Source organism: Rhinatrema bivittatum, chromosome 5 (genome assembly GCF_901001135.1).
Source record: "Rhinatrema bivittatum chromosome 5, aRhiBiv1.1, whole genome shotgun sequence".
Taxonomy (NCBI): Eukaryota; Metazoa; Chordata; class Amphibia; order Gymnophiona; family Rhinatrematidae; genus Rhinatrema; species Rhinatrema bivittatum.
In genome coordinates, this window is record NC_042619.1 from 172,271,909 (window position 1) to 172,294,906 (window position 22,998).

General features: G+C 42.4%; 1 protein-coding gene across 1 annotated transcript in view; it reads right to left on the reverse strand.

Moving 5' to 3' along the window:
- Positions 1 to 16,073, reverse strand: part of KLF12 (Kruppel like factor 12) — a 739,644-nt gene extending 723,571 nt beyond the window's left edge. The window contains exon 1 of the mRNA XM_029603024.1: positions 15,954 to 16,073. The gene's annotated coding sequence lies outside the window, so the exon portion shown is untranslated. The remainder of the gene's footprint in view (positions 1 to 15,953) is intronic.
- Positions 16,074 to 22,998: the final 6,925 nt, after the last annotated feature.

The window sequence follows — 22,998 nt, forward strand, 5'->3', positions numbered from 1 at the left end:
CCAGGTCATGTTCACCAGCTGTCAGCATAAGCCTCATAGATTCGCTTACGAGGCTGCGTCAACTATGCCACAGCACTAAGGGCTCACAGGCACCACATCCATCACACAAATAGAGGTGACCTACAAAATGAATAAACAAACTGAAATAAAAATGTTGCCTCTGCACATCCCTATTAAACAGTAGACTCCTTATAAATCACTCCTATCCCTCCCCCAACTCTTCTGATCCACTGTACGTTGGTATAAAAATTAAAAAAAAATCTCAGATAAAGAGCGCTGAGATAAAATAATATCAGTCTCAATCACCTATTTCTCGGTTACACAGAATATCCAATTCTTCATCAACTAATAGATCCAATATTAAAGGCAATTTAATCCTTAAAGATCTCACATTCAAAAGAGTCAGATTTAAAGAAGTAGGATCACTGACAGATACAGGACAATTTGGATCCTTATTGAAAGAAGAGACATTGCTGACGTAGAAAATTAACATTTAAAACCTGGGAGCCAGTAAACATTGCTCTCATACTCCATCTCCCTCCCCACCCCCCAAAAAAATATCTGAACTTCAAGGTGAGCTGCCTAATTTGTTTGTTTTGTTTTGCACTGCCTTTTGATTTCACTATAAATTAACACCACTTAAGGAACAGCCAAAGTATGGCTCCTTTTTCCTCTGGCTGTTTCCAAGCCACCACTAGTTGAGTTACTACAATCACTTAAATGCAATCTCCAACCTTCTGATCCTCAACCGGTCACAGCCGTAGTGCACAAAAAAGTGTACAAAGCTTCCTTTTTTACGTAGGAGTTGGTGACTTCACAGAAGGAAACTGGAAATGTACCTGTCCATTTTCTCATCCTCCATCACTGTTTGCAATGGGGTGGGTGTTGGCATGGGTATTGTTTTTGTGAGAAACAAAGTTGACGATGGCAGGCCCTGAAATATTCTAATTGCAGAGTAGGTGGAAGCTATCACTTTGGCAGCTTTTGGGCATGCTTGGGACTGTGGTAGGAAAAGAGTTGAGAGGACAAGTAAACAACTTGGGGAGAGGAGAGAGTTAGTGTTGTGTCGCATAAGGGATTTTGTATGTGTGTATAACTAAATTGGATGAATACCTATTAGGTAGACTGGATCAACTATTTTGATGTTTATCTGCATGAGATGCAAGTGAGATAGCAGGTCACTGCCTGAGCTCCCTTTTGCTTGGCAAGACTCAGTATAATTCAGGCACAATTATTCAAGATTCCCATCTTGTCTTGATGGAAAGGGGATCCAGAAGAACAAGAACCCACACCCTAGATGGAAAAAAGATCTCCCAGACTCAATAGGCTGACTAACAGCTTTAATCACAAAACTGTGAAACACAGGAGACGTTATTCCTCCAAAAAGGGTTCATCTTATTTAGGGAAAAGACCCAACAGCAGGGACAACCTGAGTAGTTGACTGTATTTAAACCTAATTCCTCAAGAGAAGACCACTGAAAACGTATAGCTGTCTGTATTGCTGTTTCCTTTCTGTGTTATCTCTGTGTAGTCCCTGCTTCAAATTCTTCTTGGCAAGAGGGGCTCACACAGGTAAGCTTGGTCCATTTCAGTTCCCATGCTGCCAGGTTCTTCCTGTACAGTGGGAAAAAGACAGGTCTCAAAGCCTTAGGGTTTCTCTGGAGGTCATCTGCAACAGCCCAGTAGGAAAAGCACACACCACCACTACAAGTGCTGTTCAAAATAAAAGCCAGTGACTGCACTTTTAAGGCACCTTCAACACAGAAAAAAATAAAGTTACAAGAAATCACCTCAATCAAATGTAGATCTGCACATCCTGGCAGAAAGCACTTTTATTAAAGAAAATACTCCCTGAGCATGTACCCTGATAGTAGCTTGCAAATCTGGATGCAGCTTTCTGGAATCCAGTAATGAATGTTCCTTAGTAAACAAAGACAAATGAGCTTTTGACTGATGCTTTCCTCGGACAGAAATTCTAGGATGATATTTCCCCCACACCTATCTGCCCTCCTTATGAATCTAGCTAGGAAACTCCACTCTCTTCTCAAATGAAGCAATCTCCCTGGACAGCTAGGAAGCAGGGGAATATACTGCCTTCTTCTTGGAGACAATCTTCTTCAAGAAGTCTCAATGGTCCCCACTGGACTCCAAAACAAAATCTCCCACATTATGAAGGCCTGGGCAAACTGACTTTGGGCCCCAGCCATCTTTCTAGGACAGGAGACACTTCAAAGGAGAGACCTGAAGAACCATGAGGGCACAGAAATTGTGTTAAACTCAAAACACCTGCCACTGAGGAGTGTCTGACACTTCCACCACTCCTAAATCTCTAACCTCAAGCTCATCATCTGTTGAGACTCTGAGGGCTTATAGTAAGAGATCGTTTTATGACCCCCTTATACCTCAAACACATTTAATCTTTCTAAAAGCTTTATTGGCACATAACACAGCACAGCTCACCGAGGGGTCGATTTTAAGATCCGTGCTCGTTGTTCCCAGTGCGCGCACACGGACAAGCCAATTTTATAACATGTCGTCGCCATGCACATGTTATGAAATATGATGTCCACGTCCACATGCGCACCAGATTTTAACATCTGGCCCACGAATCACCCACATCTGGGGGGGGGGGATTTTCAAATTACGCCAGGTGACGCAATCACCCTTTTTCCCAGTTCCCTCCCAGTCTGCTCCAATTAAGGAACGGACTGGGAGGGATCTTTCCTAACTCTAACCCTATCCTTCCTCCCTCTTCCCCTCTCCTCCCCGACCTGTAACTTAACTCTCCCTGGCCCCAATTTTTTTATTTTTATACTTACTGCTCCCCAGGTGCAGAAGTAAACCGCAGATGCCATATAATAGAGCTTTTACTGTGCTAAATTGTTTTCCCCCATAGTCACAGAACAGGGGAAAAGCCTTTCTAAATCAGGGTACATTTTTAGCAGTGTACCTATCTGGAAAGTTATCCATATGGGAATGAATTTTCAAAAGCATATAGATGCATAAAATCCTATTTTGCGTGCATTTATATGCCTTTTGAAAATTACCCCAAGGCTTGTACACTTAAAAGTATAAGGAGAAGCAATTTCACATGAACTTTTACGTGCACTTGAAAAAGGTGTTCCCATGATGCAGTTAGGGTGGGGAAGCTCTCAACAAATGTACTTAAAAAAATCAAACGTATGTACATAAATGTATGCATGAACATTTTACACCTGCTCCTATGCATGCGTGCTTGTACGCAGTGCAAAGATTTGCTTGTACCCGCTAATTTTCAAAGCGGGTCTCACAGATCACTGCTTTGAAAATTAGGGCTAAAGAACACATAGTAGTTTCTACTCCTGGACTTCAGCCCTAAGCGCTATATTCCAAACTTTGGCTCATAATTTTAAGCAGGCATAGAACCTGATTTTCAAACACAAGGTACCTGCATAAACTGTGTTTGAATATTCAATTGTTATGCAACTAAATATAAATGCATAACTTTACCCCCTGCAAAGAGGGTTATAAAGTTATGCACATAAATATTATGATTTTCGAAATTTTTAGTTACATGTGCAAGGCCCCTAGAATGTCCCTTTATGTGGCCAAATTTTAAATCAGGAATATTAAGAACTTGCATATGATGGCTGATATGAACTTTAGTACATACAGGCAGCATATGTGTATAATTATGAATATAAGTCCAGACTAAAGACCTAGATTCATCTTGTTATAAATATAGTGAAAAATAGCGCCCGCGATAAAAAAAGGGGGAATAGGTAGGCTAATTTTCCTGCAACTGCATCAAGCCAGAGAGAGAAAAAGAGAGAGAGCATCTGTGGAGGATCACAAGAAAATTAACTATTTATAGCACTGTAAGAAGGACCACTAGTAACTCGGGGTGAGGTTTGTGGGGGTGGGGTGGGTTTGGGGCGGCAGTTTTACATGCACAGTCATACATACGAACAGCACGGTTACCATCAGTGAGGATTTAATCTGATTTGGAATGATGAAAGTTAAAAGAAGAGTAGATTTGTACCATGTTCTCTCCACGTAGCGTGACTGCAGCTAGGTAGAGAATGCATCTTCACCTCTCTTTCTCTCTCTCACTCTCGCTCTCCCTCTCTCTCAATAGTGTGTTACTTTATTGCACACCACTTTAACCGACCCTCATTTCCATTTACTCTACCCAAACTCCTCCCACTCAAATACTAATTTTAAATACGCATTTTGTGATGCAGTATTTATCATGGGTGTTAGGGCCCTAACGTGCGCGATAACCCCCTAACATATTTGATAAATGACCCTGTAAGCTTTCATTCCTACCTGGTCTGGCTCTCCGTTTCTCAAAGAAAAAATAAATGGACTCTGAGACATTCAGGTTAAAGTACCGTTCTTAAGTTTATTAACTTGTACACGCTATGGTAAAATTACTTTTACTGGCCTTTCTTCTTTCCAGCTTGTTGCAAGCTTCCAAGTTCTCACCCCCTGTTGATTGTAACTTTGACTTATTCCTACTTATTGTTATCTTTCGTTTACGTGAATTTGTTACTCTAGTTTTCTTTTTTCCCTTTGTTAAACTGTAAACCGATCCGATATGGTAATTTACTATGAAGGTCGGTATAAAAAACTGTTAAATAAATAAATAAATATATATCTTTTGTAGTGCAGTCCTTATTTTATTTTGTGATCAAATGGGCTCTCTTTATCCTTCGTGTAAGGCATTTGCGACTGAGCCGAAGACGGTTTTTAAATATATTGCAAGAAATGTAAATGCAGGCTGTATGGTATTCTTCAGGCCATTATTGCCACTTCTGAGAACTAAATGGATGCAGTTCTTGAAACGATTTCTCATGGCACACATCTGAGAGCAGAATGCATTTCAACTGTTTTCAAGACTTTTGTTTTCCCAAAATAACAACCATGCAATCTTTGATGCTCCTGTCGTGAATCCACCTTTGGGATAATTGAGAGAAGATATGATTCAGTTAGATTTTGGGAGGAAAAAAAACAGGCACTAAAACTGTTTTCTACGTTGCACTTCACAGGTCCTATTTATAAAATGATTTTTACAAAGACAACCCAAGAAACACCACCCTTGAGAGGCGGAATTAGTTGGAAGATAAACAAGGTTGGGTCCATCTAATATCTGTATGCGAGACAGGGGAAGAGGAAGTGTCGTGGCCTGCAGAAGATAACACTTCAGTGTCCTGATAACAACATCACAGACACCATGGTGGGGCACATGATCACCTGTAACAGAGAAGGTACTTATCACCAGCCCTACAAAGACAGCCATTTATTTAATTTTATATTAATATTTTTTTTTTCCCCAAAAGGACTAGGTAAAGTAGTCATCTTTTCACAATGGAAAGTTTGTTGCTGAAGACTTAGAGATCTATGAAAATGACAACCCTTTTCTAGATGCTACTGACACTTCAAATAAAAAAAAGAAAATAGCATAAGAACATTGTTCTATGTCTCATTTGTTAAGGAACCAGTAGCAAATCACAGAGAAAAGAAAGAAAACACTGGAAAACTGCCAATTATTTTTTACAAGTGCTGTATTTTGTTTTTAAGTTTAAGAGTGACAGGAATTGTAGGACTGTGCATTTTGGCCCAGACTCTTCTGAGTCCAGCTTGTAATTGATTTTAGGTCTGTGTTGTTTGACAATTCCAAAGTCCTCCGTTAATATGTTTATCTCTTTGAGTTCTATTTTCAGAGTTTGATGATATGTTACAGGAAGTTTGTCTGCAGACTACAAACAGACAGGAGCCACCATTTGTGAACTTCGCTTATGGGTCCTGACTCAGTATGTCATGCCTACCAAATCCTGGACCGGGTACATTTGTTCGCAGGCCAGTGAGTGCACATCTAATGCACACACACATTGAACGGAAAGGAACAATCTAGGTAGGGCCACTCTTCTTTGGAGATGGTGGCTGGGCATTCCTGGAAGGCCATCTCCCACAGCAATTTTTATGTAGTCCTTGATGGAAACTAAAAATGTATAGCCCTCTACACATTTTCCCCATCCCTCCCACATCGTTATTATTGCTTTGTTCTGCAACTACAAAGGTTAGGTCTGACACATTGGAAACAGATGCACCAGATTCAGGTTTCTACACAGTGGGTTTTAATTAGCTCGGAAGAGTTTTTGGGTAAGCTGGATTGGATTTACTGAAACATGAGCCACATCTGAACCAAGGGGAAATAGTCCAGAGCAGCCTAGATTATGTGAGGCACTGCCTCCTTTATATCAGTATTTTGAATTAAGTCTGAGTTAATTTGTTCCTCCTCAAATACATGTTGTTCTAATTTTTTTAAAGGGCCACAGTCTAATAGATCATAAAATAGATCATTATTTTAAAAAATATGGATGTGAAATACTTTTGATAGTATTCTGAGGACTTGATTGAGCCCCACTGGGGTCTTAACAATGGTTATTTGCCGAATCAGGTAAACACAACTATATCCTATGTATAAAAATGGCAGGTGAGAAGCCTCACACTTCTTTGTGGGGTTTTAGGCCAGCCTCTGCTTTCTGGCATGTGTAACAACATGATAGGACCCCTAGAATTCCATACTAATTTGATATGTCCCTTTTATTCAGCATATGATCTGCTCCTAGGAGTTTCCCTTTAGGAGGCTGCCAGAATGGATTGTTCTGCAGTGATATGGGCGATCACCAGAGTTTTCTAGGGAGTTCAGTGGTTAAGAGTTTGAAGTAGCAGTGGGGAAAAAAGGGTGCAGATTGTTCTTACATACAGTGAGCTACAGGAAAGCACGCAGATAACATGGGAGCTGTTATGTGGGCAGGGAGGTGAAGCAACATGCCCAAAGAAGCTTGAAGGTTTGCACCCTATCTTGGAGAGAAGAAAGAAGGAAAGTAAGTCTGAAGCTTTCCAGTCCTGTTGTTCTCTAAGGCCTAGGTCTGTGGATCAGGAGAAGAGATGGAGAGTCTCCCAGTGTAGTGGAAGATGGCTCTCACTCTTGGGATTTTTCTCAAGGAAAGAGAGAGTAACCATCTCTGAGTTATAGTGCATTTTACTGGTGACCAGAAGAGATCTAGAACCCACACAGCAGGACACTATAATTATCTCAAGGGAGAAGGGTTTTTTCATGCTGATTTGTCTGGTTAGTGACTAGTACTAATGCAGCACTACACCATTGGGGAAAATAGGAGTGTACTTACACAGATACCAAAGAGAGTCTATAAGGACACCATGCCAGGGAGCAGCGAGAAGTCCTGTATGAGTGGCTTGTGATGTACAAATGCAAGAAACCTATTCATCTCCAATGTTACTGTTGAAAAAATTGAGTTCTAAGTAAAATTTTGTTGGAACACCACTTTCAAGAGTAAAATGTGATTTGTTAGATTTCAGTGGTTAACCTCAAGGACCTAGAAGTTTATCTTCTCCCCTGCTCGGGAAGAGATGTAAAACCCCAACAAGTGCCTCTGCTTAACAAGGGCACGGGAAAGGGGATACATGCATTAGAAGGAACATTACAATGTGCATGCCTCATTCTCTCTTTCTGGATATCTAAAAGGGGTATGATTTATTAAACTTTTTCCTGTATACAAAGAATAAGGGAAAAACCATAGGAAATCAAGCTCAAAGTCACTCTGCTAATATTAGCAACTTCTGGAATAGGATGAAGGAGGCACATGGAGTATGCTCATGGAGTGGCAGCCTAAAACGTGGACAAGAAACGAAAATGCCTGCTCTCACTTTAATCCTTAATGTAATATCCTCTGAGATGTGGTCCTAACCCATAGAAAATAGAGGAAACTATTCAACATGAAAACACAAAGAAACCTCTTCTTTCTCTTAAAAAAATACAAAAGAAAACTGCAATGCCTTTGAAAAATAAAAAGAATTAACAATTGCAGTCATGAAAGGCAAACAAATGTCCAAACCAAAAGAAAAAAACCTGTTCCTAATTTGGTGCTCTACCATCTCCAAAATGCTTAAGGAGAAGGTCCATACTCACAGTTTGAAAACAAGAAGGGATTCCAGACTCCTCTAAAAATCTTTTGATTTCAGTGCAGGACAAGCTGGTCAAATATTTACCAGGGGGTGGAAACAGGTATACCTCACTTGATAAAACACATTTACTGAAGGAAATTTGGAATCCTGTGCTTTTGAGTGCAAATTTTATTTGTATTTTTCCACTTCTCTGTTTGTTTGGCCCTGCACCATCATCAGTCCCCGTGATTTCCTAATGCAGATATACCTGAAGACTTAACGGCTCTCCTGTCCAAAAAATTGCAAAACTAGCTACTCATATGGCATACATATCTTTCTCTTACTCAAAAGACTCAATACTCATCACTTCCAATGCTCTCATATTTTGACAGTCCACAACAGTATTAAACACAACAACCCAACCCTTAGATTCATCAAAATACTATAATTTTGCATGGATAATGCCCGTGGTAAGAAAAATGGGTGTGTTTATGATAAGTTTAGACTTACTGCACCATGTGCTAACGTAGGAGTAGTATCGCGGAGTGTGTTAAAGTTTTTGCACCCTGTGATACTTGTATTTTGCTACTTGTGAAGTGCCTAGCCAGGCTATTACTATGGGGGGGGGGGGGGAGAGAGAGAGAGAGAGAAAGCCTCTTTATAAGGCTGGCACAGTAGTCAACTATTTATGTCACATTAGGAAGGCCAGCTAATAATTCGAGGTGAGGTTTTGGTGGTGGTTTAGGGTTTAGGGGCCAGTTTGGCATGCAAAGTGAGATGTACGAACAGCACAGTACACCTCAGTGAAGACTGGATGTCATCTGGAATGAGGAAAATCTCACAAAGATGAGATTTCTACAATGTTCTCTCACCCTAGCTTAATGGATTCTATAACAGGGTACTATCAAGCTAGGGAGAGAGAACATTGTAGAAATCTCATCTTTGTGAGACTTTCCTCGCTCCAAATAACTTCAAATCTTTACTGAGGTGTTCTGTGCTGCTCGTACTTCTCACTCTGCATGTCAAACTGGCTCCTAAATCCTAAAACACCACTAAACCTCACCTTGTGTTATTAGCTGGCCCTCCTATAGTGATATAAATAGTTGAATACTGTGACAGCCTCCCTAGAGATATTCATGCCATGCAGTAACAAATGTGTATTAACACATTTTGATGAATGACCCTGCAAGATAGTAAGGGCAGGAACAATAGTCAATGGAGCCTTATCTGCCTCTCAGAAGGCTTCCATCTCTGCCACTTCTTCCAGAGCATGCTTACTATACATGCACTTTGCCTTCCTTAATGCTTACTCAAGGTTGGACCATGAATACTGGCCCACCCTATTCATTACTCACATGAGAAAAGTGAGCTAAGAAAGACTCCTTCTCACTTCCAATTTCTTCTTCCCTATACAGGGAGATTGCATATATTAAGATATTTATAAGGCTCCTAGACTTAATATGTAAACTATTACCTGGCATAGGGAAGGGGCCAAAACACTATGTCCCCCCATGTAGTTAAAACTAAAAGTGAGCCAGTCTAGTAGAGGGCCTACTGGGATTTCAGAGAGAATATCAGAGAGTGAAAAGGAATGTAATAGAGAAGGAGCAGCACAAGAGCTATGCATAAAGAGGAGAAGGGAGACATCCTACTGCAGGAACAATAAGCACGTTTCAATAAGATATAAACAGTAAATTATAGAACGTCCAACGAGTCTAGAAGAAGTGTTAGATGTCAAAAGAACCATATATATATATATATATATATATATTCCTCCATAAGGACCTTCCATATGGAAGGTGCAGTGAGCAGCAGAAACAGCAAAGGAAGATGTTATCTGGAGAGACACCAAACATCTCATAAGAACTATTTTGCCAAGATGCATGATCTTGATTATGCCATGGTGAGGAAATGTAACAGCCCAAATATACTGGCCTAGTGATCTCAAAGGAACAGGACACAGATAGCAGGAGGTCTGGCACCAGCAGGTTTGGACTAAGGATAGCTTAGGTCAGAGAACAGATTATACTAATCAGACTACTAACCTGAAATACTGTTACTGCAATAAACAGACTAGACACATGGTGTGGGAGGAAGGGGTTATAATATAGGGGTAAAATCCCCAGGTAGTTGTGGATGAAGACTTATGGCACCAGGATCCTAGCCCATGTTTCAAATGAGCTGGACTACCAAAGGAGAAGTAGAAAACAGTCAGGTCAAAAAATGTATATTTATACTGTTATTTTTTTTTTAACTATTCAACTGCAGTTGGCACACTGAGGCATCAGGAGATGAGAGACCTGCCTAGGGTTATATGGAAAGCCAATGTAGGAGGGTGGAGTACAACTGTAGTAGTATCTCTTCTGGTACAGCATTCAATTCTCTAAACAAGAGAACACAATTCCTTTCTAAGGGGCCTATTAACTAAAGAACACAAGTATGAATGTGCATGCTAACACATGAGCTAAAACCAGTGCTAAATCAAGTGGCGGCTGGCTGACTGCATGTTAAAATTATATAAATGGGGGGAGGGGGATAATGAACTCAGATTAGCTCAATCCCCCCTTAGTGACAAACCTGTGCAAGTTGGAGTACAATTTAGAACAATCATTTTTATCAAGCTATTTAACATTTTTGTAAGTATTTAGCATAAAGTAAACATGTTACACACAGAAAATGTAAAAAAAATGTATTACTCATACCAATAGTACATACAATTTCAAAAGTGAAGTCCTCCAATTGGAGAAAGGCCAAGACAGAGAAAAAAAAAATGGCATAAATAAATAAATCAATCCTTGCCCTCTGTGCCAAACCAGAGTAAAAAGAAAGCAGCTGTTAACCTTGAAATTAATAAAATTATAAATTGAAAAAAAAAAAAAAGAAAGCAGCTCTTTTACTGCTCAAAATTTTTCTTCAGCTCACAAACAGTAGTCCCACCCATTACCTCCATCCAGTTCCTGATCCCCCACCTCCCCATCCCCTGGTCATCCATCCCCTCCCCCATTCTCTCATACCCTCTACCGTGACTTCGCCCTCATTCTCCTCCCCAACCCCTCACGTATACACACACACACACACACACACACACACACACACACACACACACACTGGCAAGATTAATCTGTCTTACTTCTTGCTGGCTCCATTGCCAAAATCAAAATGGCACTGTTTTGCCGGCACTCTATGCTATGATTCACATGTGCCAAGACTGGACCGAGTCACTAGCTAAGCGATTTGGAGAAGGGGAGAGAGGCTGAATGGAAGTACCAGGTGTTGGATCAGGGGTTGCATTCATACAGTGACATGCCAGGACCATGGCAGCAAGAGCCAAGTGAACCCGCAGTCCACTCTTCCTCCTCCGCCCCCACACAAAATCCTTTAGCCAGCTTTTAATCTCTATGTGCTCACCATGTCATCTTATGTGGATGTAATGAAGATGCAGGCCTGTACCTACATTACTAGTGCTAACTAGCCCTGAAATTCAAATGCAAACTGTGTTTACTCCTTTGTTAAATCTTTCCCAGGTTTGAGTAGTAGTACTACCACGATGTAATGCTAAAGCATCATTCCTCGAACCCCCATATACGCCATGGGGCATGGCCAAGACAGGCTCAGTCTATCCCTTGTGATATAAAGTAACTCAGTAAGCTTAATACAACATCTGGAAGGTATCTGCACTTCATACACAGAAAGTAACTTCATATCCAAAATGAGTCACCGATGTGCCTATGTACAGAGACAGACAAGCAAACTTGATCGGGACAAATTGGAAAATAAGTATTATTAAATGATTCTGAGGTAACCTCTGTCAATAAGAATCAAAATCCAGATGCTATTTCATTCAGAATATAGGACCATGAGTCCAGCTTCTTTGTTGTACATTGCATTCAGATTATCAATTACCTACCTGCTATAGCGCCAGACAAATGGTAGCATAAAAAGTCAGAGAGAGATAGCTAGAGCCAAGAAATGTGGCATGCATCATTCAGAGCACCAGCACTTCTGCTTTAAATCTTTGAGAGAAACATAAGGACTTTTGGGTTGTGGATTGGGTGTGGTGGGAGGAGATGGAAAACCGTGCAAGGAAAATCAGGCTCAGTAATACTGTATTATTTACTTTACACTGGCAATTGGAGGACAGCTTTATTGGAAAGGAGTTAAAAAAAAGAAAAGAAGAATGTTTGCTTTTTAATGGAAACAAGCAATATCTATCTCCTTTTGGCTTACATTAGAAATAATAAAAATAAAACGCCAGCATTGTATGATCATTTGTCTGTGGTTAATGGTTGTTGCTTTGGATTTTCAAAGGTATGTTTCCAGAGAATGTTTTATAACAGCAAGATATATACAGTAAAGACTATACATACATTCTGGTACACCTCATAGTGTTGAAAATGTTATTTTTGGAATCACCTCATTTAAAGCACTTCAACTAAATTCAAAACGCCTCTTCATATTTTTCATTTATATAGTCTTTGAGAAGGAAAGACATCACAGGTTAGCATATGTAAGCAGAAGGCAACTCACAAAAACTGATGCTACAATACAAAATTTCCAGTTTATGGACAGGTAAAACAATTTTGATTTCTCAGGTGCTCATTTACTTTTCTTATCTTGATTGTCTAAGCTTCACTAATTTATTGCAATTCAAAAGTTACACCTTAAAAAAAACAAACCCAAAGGCAGACCAGAGATTCAAAAAATAAATGAACCTTTTATATTACTCTTGTTGCTTAGTAACATTTATTGTAGTAAACCACAAGTGCTAGAAAAGTCCCTTAATCTCAGGAGAGAACCATAACTACCTGGGGAAGGAAAGCTAAAAATTACCTCTGAGAGACAAGTACAAATATTCTACAAAATGTTTTATATATCCTTGCTGTCTCTTTCTCATCTAACTTTGGGCACCGAACCAAATCCAATCTCCCTGTTGAATCCAAAGAAAAAGATTCCCCTCCCCCATAATTGTACAAAGTTCAAATTGTGATCCGAGTAGCCTCACTGTGTAAGTTTACACTACGCCATTTGATGAGTTTACCAGAAATGGACTGTTTAAAAAAAAAAAAAAGAAAGGAAAAAAAACCTCCCTAGACAAAGTTAATTCTTCTAGGCCGCTGGCCTCCCTCCTCTCTACCCCTAGACACACACACACACCCCCAACCCCAAGAAAAAAAGTCTACAGCTAAAAAAAATGGAAACTGATGCAAGTGGAACAAAACTTGGCATGCTCTCCTGAATTTCAGCCTTTATCTCACTGCAACCGCAGTCACTTTAACAATAGGCAAAATCCTGCAAATAACCGGTAACGTTTTTTTCTCATACTCTGTGCGGAACATTGTGTCTCACCATGGTCAGCTTAGGAAAAGGGAGTCTAGGAGATTCCTCCCCCTCCCCCACTTTTCTGTTCGCAGCCTGACTGCAGCTGTAGTAGTAAACAGCCACTGGTAGAGAGGTGAGAAGGTCAAGGTCTGTGTGCTGTAATAACATTCATTTTTCTAAATAGTGTATTTGGTTTCTTAGAAAGAGAAGCATTAAAAAAAAAAAATTCCCTATGCAAGTTAACGCTGGGTCTTGTAAAATGAACAGTTTAATCCTCTATAAAATGTGTACCTGCAGAAAAGTTATATTCATATATCTTGGAATCTCTGTTTATACATATTTATCTTTATTTGACTGATTAAAAAAATGTCTAGGTAATTAAGATTATGAACAGTGTAGTACAAATAACTAAAACTGAACATTATCAACAATTTTTAAAACAATTGCAATATTGATCAAGTATATCACCTTGTGGCAATAAATTAAAGCCTCTCATTGGGAATGCTAAAATTTGCAATTATTCAGTAAAGATATGGTGTGTCATGAAATTTACAGAAGGTTCAGCTCCAGTTCATTTACTGCTGTTGTACACTGAATGTTATTATAACAGAGGTCCTTTGCCAGACTTCTGAGTTGGAGAACAACAGACAAATGGGCCATCAACTGCAATATTTCAGTGTTTCCCAGCCCTCTCCTAGAGGCACACCTAACCAGTGGCATTTTCAGGATTCCCACAATGAATATGCATAAGCTAGATTTGCATACACTGCGTCTGCAATGCATATTCATTATGGGTGTCCTGAAAACGGGGCTGGTTATAGATATGCCTCCAGGAGAAGGCTTGGAAACACTGCAGTATATTACAACAGGAGAGGCATGCCTGATATTAAATTATGGAGCATAAATGAGGTCTGAAAATAGTAAGCCATGTAACTTTTAATGTTTTGAATTCCCTTTGTACCTGGTTGTAATAAATCAATGTTTGTTTTTTTATATATGTGAGTTTTAGAATGTGAATGTCAAGTTACATTTTACAATTGCTACTCCTTCCATCTACATTAAATTGGCAACTATAAAAGGCATTTTGAATCAGCAGTTTAAATGTTATCACGTGAAGAGCTCTTGCACCGCTGTTGGCCTGGAGCTTGCAAAATTCACAGAAAACCATATCCTTTCTGTAAATAACTGTCCTCCCATAAGGGAAAAGGGAATGAGGCAGCCGAGGTAGATTCATAGGGTGAGGTACCCTTGATTGACAGATGTCCACGCTAGGGCTGGGCTTTGCAGAGACTCATCATGTAAATAAGGCTGCCTATTCCCACAAGGTTAGAGTAACAGACAGAATGAAAACATTGCCTAAAACCCAAGAAGCTGCATCACTGCAAAGTAGATTATCACTCGGCGGTGAAAAAATGCACGTCTGCTATACAGAGCCGCATTGTACTTTAGTGCTGGTAAACTGTTTGAGAATGACACCAGCAGCACAGCAATTCTTTAAAAAAAAAATGTTTATCCAGATTACACATTCCTCTGCACTAATGCTTCAACCTGAACACAGTCAGCTTTTAGCAGCCAAATTAAAGCTCTCCCCACGAAAGCATGCAGTACTATCGTCTGTAAAAGAATTATTTATATATTTAAGGGGAGCGCGAGACACAACAAAGGATTTTGGTACCTTTCCCCGTTACACACCTTAAAATACCATTCAACAAAACCAAAATGATATTTTGGGAGTTTATTTTTCAGAGCAGGGGAGGGATGTTGTTCCTTGGTCAAAAGTTTGCAGAAAGTGCCGATTTCAGATCCTACGTTAAACAGCCGAGTATGTTGATACCGCTGGCACAGGAGCCTTTGCACTGAAGCGTACAATAATGTCACGGAGGTCAGCGCTCGGTCCTCACATTACAGCATGCGCGTAAGGCAGGCAAGGGCTCCAGCCTGGCAGAGCCCGGACTGCCTTCGGTACCGGTCTAAATGTAAAGTTCTCCCCTAGTCAGCTCAGGCTAGCTCCAGCTTAATTGGAAATAACAGCCACAGGCCAGCCCTCTGGCTCCTGCTATGAACTCTGCGCTGTTGCAAGTGACAGTTCCACATCATTAGCGAGGACGATGATGAATGCAGCAGCCAGCACAACTACTAATGCCAAGAGTGTCATCACCTGCTTAACCCCTTCAATGCCCCACTAATAACGGAACAGAAAAATAGATAATTTAAACACAACAAAACACGCGATGGTAAAATCAGAGCAACGAAGCACCAACCCAGGACAACATTACTCTTTTTTCAAATCAGCTCTGCCACTACGCAATGTCACATTTGTAAACAGAAACGACTTGACAAGTTTGTTGTTTGTTTGGGTTTTTTTTTTTTTTTTTTTGTTTAAATATATTTAATTCCCTTTTTCCTAAAGTCATCCTGGTTTGTTGTTGTTTTTGCTTTTTTTTTTTTTTTTTGTGGTTTGTTTCTAAAAATCGAAAGCCCCTTGCATATATATAGTGGAAAGCCAAACGCGTCACCGATTCTCCGTTCACGATGAAACACATTTCTCAACATTTGCAAAAATGATTTGACTGACGAAGCAAACATAATAAAACCGATTGGGGCAGTCCTGCCAGATATAGCGAAGGAACATTTTCATTAAAAAGAAACCAACCCCAAAACAAAACAGAATAGGCACAGACCTGAATAGAAGCTGCAGAGCAGTAGAAACTGTTTTCTTTCCCTTATACAGAATCTCCCTCTGTCTCTTTCTCACACACACACATATACACAGAGTCTCCCTCAGCTGCTCTATGCAGTTCTCAGGAAATGAATGGGGCACACAGAGAACTGTTGTACTTGCAAATGACTTACCAGGATCACATGATCTGCTAAATGTAGGGTGGGCCTGTGGGTGGAGGCTTCATAAACAAGAGAGGACAATATACTCTGAGCCCTACCAGAATGCATCGAATTACACAGGGGCCCTGTTGAGGGAGGATTCCGACCAGTCGCTTAGCCTTGAGTGCCTTTTGCTTAGCTTACAAAATGGACCAAAAATATTACTCTTAAGGAAAGAAGCCTTTTTTAATTTAAAAATTAGGAAATTATGTTTAAAAAAAACAAAACAGTCGATCTAGTACCAGATGACAAGCTGCAGATTTTATTGGTATGCAGTTTAGAAGGAAAATACCCCAAACAAATAAGGAAATGAATCATAGGAAAATGTCTCTTACCTCTGAAAGAGCCTTTTAAAACAAGGAAACCTTCCTAGCTTGAGAAGTAAAAGGAAGCACCCCAAAGAAACCTGTATCCTGGTGTTACAGAAATACTATCACACAGCTTTCCTGCAGTTATAAGCATCATCTTCTTTTACCTGACTGTGCTAAGCTTTCTGAGCAAATACATTGGTTTGGTTTTGTGGGTGAGTCTGTCAGATAGTGATAAAGGCAGACAGGTAGTACACCCTAGAAGTACCATAAGATGATGAACACTTTGCAGACAATCATAGGTGAGGGTCCTCCCCCCCCCCCCCTTCTCTCTCTCTCCCCCCCCCCCCCCCCCCCCCCCACCATCCTTCATTTTGTAAAATGTATTCTAACCAGAATTCAAGAACTAAAAGCATGCAGTAACTTAAACACCCTGATGTCCCAGAGGAGTGATATAGACCAAGGCTAGACTAAAGTAGCAGGGTTTGATTCATTACAAACTAAACTCCACAGTTACTCTGTTATGTTTTTGGCAACACTTGATTGCTAGAAAAACCTGATTCCTTACACGGTTGGAGAGGGGAGGGGTCATTTTCAAAAGGATTTTGGTGGGTGAAGTAGAGCTTTACCCACAGACATGGCCCTTTAAAAAGATGTGCAAAATTACACGCTCACATCTGCTTATGCAGGCATTGGGGAATGGCATTCCAGGAGGTGGAGTTTGGGTGGGGCTGGGACTTACGGGGAATACTTTTTGATTTTAAAAAGCATGCACTGAAAGAAAACACAGCACAAAGCAAGTGTGATTGTGTGTGCGTAATTTCCTGGGATACATTTTGAAACTGACTTATCCAGGTAAGAACACTTTAAAAATTGGCGTAACTTATGTGCCTATTTGCTGGCTATCGGGCGCGTGATTCAGTATTTTAATTTATTTTAATTAGAGCCGGCGGTAAAAAGAGGCGCTAGGCACACTAGCGCATCCCTAGCGCCTCTTTTTTGATGGAAGCGGCGGCTGTCAGTGGGTTTGACAGCCGATGCTCAATTTTGCCGGCGTCAGTTCTCAAGCCCGCTGACAGCCATGGGTTCGGAAACCGGATGCTGGCAAAATTGAGAGTCCGGTTTTCGACCCTCCAGCCGTGGGCCCATTTTACATTTTTTTACTTTTTTATGTTTTACTTTTTTAAACTTTTGGGGCCTCCGACTTAATATCGCCATGATATTAAGTCGGAGGGTGCACAGAAAAGCAGTTTTTACTGCTTTTCTGAGCACTTTCCCAGTGCCGGCAGAAACTAGCGCCTACTTGTGGGTAGGCGCTAATTTCTGAAAGCAAAATGTGTGGCTTGGCTGCACATTTTCCTTTCTGAATCGCGCGGGAATACCTAATAAGGCCATCAACATGCATTTGCATGTTGCGGGCGCTATTAGGTTCGGGGGGCTTGGATGCGCGTTTTGGACGCGCTATTACCTCTTACTGAATAAGGGGTAAAGCTAGCACGTCCAAAACGCGCGTCCAAATGCCGGCTAACAGTGCGCTCCGTCATAGCGCACTGTACTGTATCGGCCTGATTGTTATGTGTGATGTTACAAAATTACCTTCTAAAGGGTTGATTAAATCTTAGTGGTCTATACTAAAGTGTGTTAAGACTTATGCACATATTGTGTAATGTTGCAGCCACTGATGCTAACATGGTATTAGCAACCACAAAAGAGGCCACTTTAAAAAATAAAGCAATTGAGTAATTTTTTTAAGGTGAAAATCCATTTAAATACACAAATTTCATAGTAATGAGTCAATATTCATTATTATACTATTTACAAATATATCTGATTGCCTTCTGCCTATTTCAAAATGGGAGGTGGCAAAGCCATCATTTTGGCAAGATCACTCTGCTGCTTCTATTGCTTTCCAGGTTTTTGGGAACGGTATGGAGGGGGGATCAGGCACTTTCAGAGGAAAGGGGGAGAATGCGCTGTGGCTGGGTGGGATAATCAGAAACTTCAGGGGTTTAGAGGTGGGTCTGATACTATGGGGGCAAGCAGAGAATCCTTTCTCTTACTCTGCCACAGAGGCATAACCACAGGTGGGAATCAGAGAACTGTACCTGCTCACAGTTAGGCCGATACAGTACAGTGCGCTCCGACGGAGCGCACTGTTAGCCTCCTCTTGGGCGCGTGTTTTCCCTTACCCCTTATTCAGTAAGGGGAGGAAAACGCGTGTCCAACCCGCGCATACCTAATAGCGCCCTCAGCATGTTGATGGCCCTATTAGATATGCGCGCGGGATACAGAAAGTAAAATGTGCAGCCAAGCCGCACATTTTACTTTCAGAAATTAATTTCTTCCGGCACCGGGAAAGTGCACAGAAAAGCAGTAAAAACTGCTTTTCTGTGCACCCTCCGACTTAATATCATGGCGATATTAAGTCAGAGGCCCCGAAGTGTAAAAAAAGTTAAAAAAAAAAAAATTTGAATTCAGCCCACGGCTGTCAGGCCGAAAACCGGACGCTCAATTTTGCCAGCGTCCAGTTTCCAAGCCCGTGGCTGTCAGCGGGCTCGAGAACCGATGCCGGCAAAATTGAGCGTCGGCTGTCAAACCCGCTGACAGCCTCAGCTCCTGTCAAAAAGGAAGCGCTAGGGACGCGTTAGTGTCCCTAGTGCCTCCTTTTGCCCGTTTTTACCGCCAGGCCTAATTTAAATACAGAATCGCGCGGACTTTACTGTATCGGCCTGTTTGGGATCAGGCCCCCACTCTAAAAGCAGGGTCATTTCCCATCTGAGTCAGCTCATATGTGCAGCATTATATATGAAAAAAGAACTTTAAAGCAACTGCATTGCTGGGTTTATGACCTAAGGGGGAGGCACTGTGGGTTAATCTGGAAAGAGGGAATGAAACATTTATTTATATTTGTGTACTATACAGACCTCCAAATTGATTAATGAAGGATATTTATAATGTAGGCAGCCAAGACTATCTCTTTCCTCCGCCAACGCCCTTTACAAAGTAACCACTCAAACAATGCAGGACAGCAATTGGAATCAACAAGGCCACAGCTTTATTTAACAAACAGCAGTGCCCGAGTCCGAGTATTCCCCCCCCCCCCAATGAACTGATGATGACCATCCGCCGCCTCCCTGCAAGATGATCTCCACTAGTTCACCCACCTAGCAATTCAGCCATGGTTACTCACTCGACCCCCCGCCACCGCCCAGCAAGGAGCTGAACCTTCAGCCCCCGCCACCACCCAGCAAGGAGTCGACCCAGTTGTGTCCTTCTGGCAAATGGAACTTGGCACCTGCCAAGCCATACAATCAATCAGCATGACGCTGTCCCCTAAGTAGGCTCGACCCACTCACCACCCCCAGCTTAGACAAGAACTTCACCCGTACAAATACAATAACAAATAGGGTGGGAGGGAGGGAACTGCGACCGAATGGCAGAGTGAAAAAGAGGGGGGTGAAAGCAGAACCTCCTGTTCACGGAGGTAGCTCCTCCCATCCCTGTCAACTCACTCCCCCAGGAGGCCAATGGGGCTAGAGAGCCCAGCAATTTAAAAAGACGGGCGTGATTCCCGAGAGAACCAAGGCTATAGGCGCGCACATCATCGTGCTCCGCCCAGGGGGTCTCCCCCTCCCACCCCTGATGCAGCACTCACACCGGGAGAGAGCCTGACACCACATTAGGCTCGTGCATGCGGGCACGAGGCCTGCCTGCCCTGTCATATTGTAAGCAGCCAGGACTATCTCTTCCCTCCGTCAATGCCCTTTACAGAGTAACCACTCAAAAAATACAGGACAACAATTGGAATCAACAAGGCCGCCTCGCTGAACGACCTCCTGCAGTCGATCTCCTGCCGGCGCCATTTTCCGTATGAAAACGATTCGCGGCGGGAAATCGCTCCCTGACCCCCGCTGGACCTCCAGGAACTTTTGGCCAGCTTGGGGGGGGCCTCCTGACCCCCACAAGACTTGCCAAAAGTCCAGCGGGGGTCCGGAAGGACCTCCTGCCGTCCAATCGTGTTCGTCTATGGCCGCCGCCATTTTTCAGCGCCATTTTGGAAAATGGCGCCGGCTGAAGACAACAAGATTCAGTAGCAGGAGCCCGTTCCGGACCGCTGCCGTTCCGGACCGCCGCTGGACCCGCAGGTTATTTAAGTCATTTGGGGGGGGGTTCGGGAGGGTGGGGGATTTAATTTAAAGGGTCGGGGGTGGGTTTTAGGGGGTTTTAATGTGCCGGTTTTGCGATTTTACGTTTTTTCGATTTTTCACGATTTTTCACGATATTTTACCCCCCCAAACGGCAACAATACGATTCCCTCCCCCTCCCAGCCGAAATCGATCGTTAAGACGATCGAGGACACGATTCACATCCCTACTTACCAGTGCTTATCTCTGTTGTTGTAGTGGTTGATCATCTGGGATCTAGTGATCACCAGATGGTGTGGTTCAGAATTAGAGTGCATGAGATGAAGTTTCATTCAAAGGCGAGGGTCATAGTCTTCAGGAAAACTACTATCTTAAAATGGGGGAGTACCTCAAAGAGTTGTTAGCTGAATGGGAAAATCTAGGAGAAGCAGAAGAGCAGTAGGCAAAACTAAAAGGGGATATCATAAGGGCAACTAATCTTTTTGTTCGGAAAGTAAATAAAAGAAAGAGGAAAAAGAGGCCACAATGGTTTTCTAAAGAAGTAGCTGAAAAAGTAAGAAAGAAAAGGCAAGAGATTGCAGAAAAAGGAAGACAGGTGATCTGGAAAAATTAACAGTAGCTAGGAAAGTAGTCAGGAATACAAAAATTCAAATAGAGGAAAAAATAGCAAATACAGTAAAATGGGGAGGACAAGACATTTTTAGTTATGTTAATGACGAAAGGAAGTGCAAAAGTGGCATTGTGAGACTCAGAGATGAAAGGGAGGAATATGTAGAGCCAAGAGAGGAAAAAGCAAAATTGCTTAACAAATATTTCTGTTCGGTGTTCACTGTGGAAGGGTCTGGAGCAGGACCACATAAAACTAATTCAAATAAGATTGGAAGTGAGGTAAAACTCAATTGATTTTCAGAACAGTGTGTTTGTGAGGAGCTAACTAAACTTAGGGGCGGATTTTCAGAGCCCTGCTCGCGTAAATCCGCCCAAAACCGGGCGGATTTACGCGAGCAGGGCCCTGCGCGACGGGAAGCCTATTTTACATAGGCCTCCCAGCGCGCGCAGAGCCCCGGGACTCGCGTAAGTCCCGGGGTTCTCGGAGGGGGGGCGTGTCGGGGGCGTGTCGGGGGGCGGGCCCGGTCGTCGCGGCGTTCCGGGGGCGTGTCGGCAGCGTTTTGGGGGCGGGTACGGGGGCGTGGCTACAGCCCGGGGGCGTGGCCGCGCCCTCCGTACCCGCCCCCAGGTCGCGGCCCGGCGCGCAGCAGGCCCGCTGGCGCGCGGGGATTTACGTCTCCCTCCGGGAGGCGTAAATCCCCCGACAAAGGTAAGGGGGGGGGGGTAGACAGGGCCGGGTGGGTGGGTTAGGTAGGGGAAGGGAGGGTAAGGTGAGGGGAGGGCAAAGGAAAGTTCCCTCCGAGGCCGCTTCGATTTCGGAGCGGCCTTGGAGGGAACGGGGGGAGGCAGTGCGGCTCGGCGCGCGCAGGCTATACAAAATCGATAGCCTTGCGCGCGCCGATCCAGGATTTTAGTGGATACGCGCGGCTCCGCGCGTATCTACTAAAATCCAGCGTACTTTTGCTTGAGTCTGATGCGCAAGCAAAAGTAGGCTGATCGCGCTTCTTTTAAAATCTACCCCTTAAAGTAGGTAAGGCGATGGGGTCAGAATGGGTATATCCAAGGGTACTAAGGGAAATTAGAAATATTCTAGCAGCTTCACTGGCTAACTTTTTCAGGCAGATGTGGTTCCTATTCATAAGAGTGGAAGTAAAACAGGAAGACTGGAAACTACAGGCAAGTTAGGCTGAACTCTGTGGTGAGCGAATTAATGAAATTGCTGCTGAAACAGAGGATAGTGCAGTTTCTAGTAGGGATGTGCATTCATCCTAGGTTCGGGAAGCCCGAAATGCAAAGGAATTTTTCCTGAAATTTTATGAAAAATTCATTTTTGGGTTTAGTGTGCACTAAAACAAAATTCAGGTCTCCCTGAATTTTAAAGGCCCAAACCGTAAGAAATACAAAATTTCCCATGGCGGGCCGAAAACAAAGCCCAAACCGATAGGTTCAGCTTCGCACATCCCTAGTTTATAGAATCCAATAACTTACAAGATCCAAGGCAGCATGGTTTTACCAGAGGTAAATCTTGTCAGACAGAGTTGATCAATTTACAGTATTTGATTGCGTGCCCATAAAGTTGGATCAAGGAAGTGTGCTAGATGTAGTGTATTTGGCATTAAGGCATTTGACATTCCACAGAGGAGACATAAATAAACTGAATGCCTTTAGTATGGGTCTTAGACTCACTGAGTGGGTTAGAAACTGGCTGAGTGGGATGTGACAAAGGGTAGTGGTAACTGGAGTTATTACTGAGGAAGGGGGTGTTACTAGTGGAGTGCCTCAGG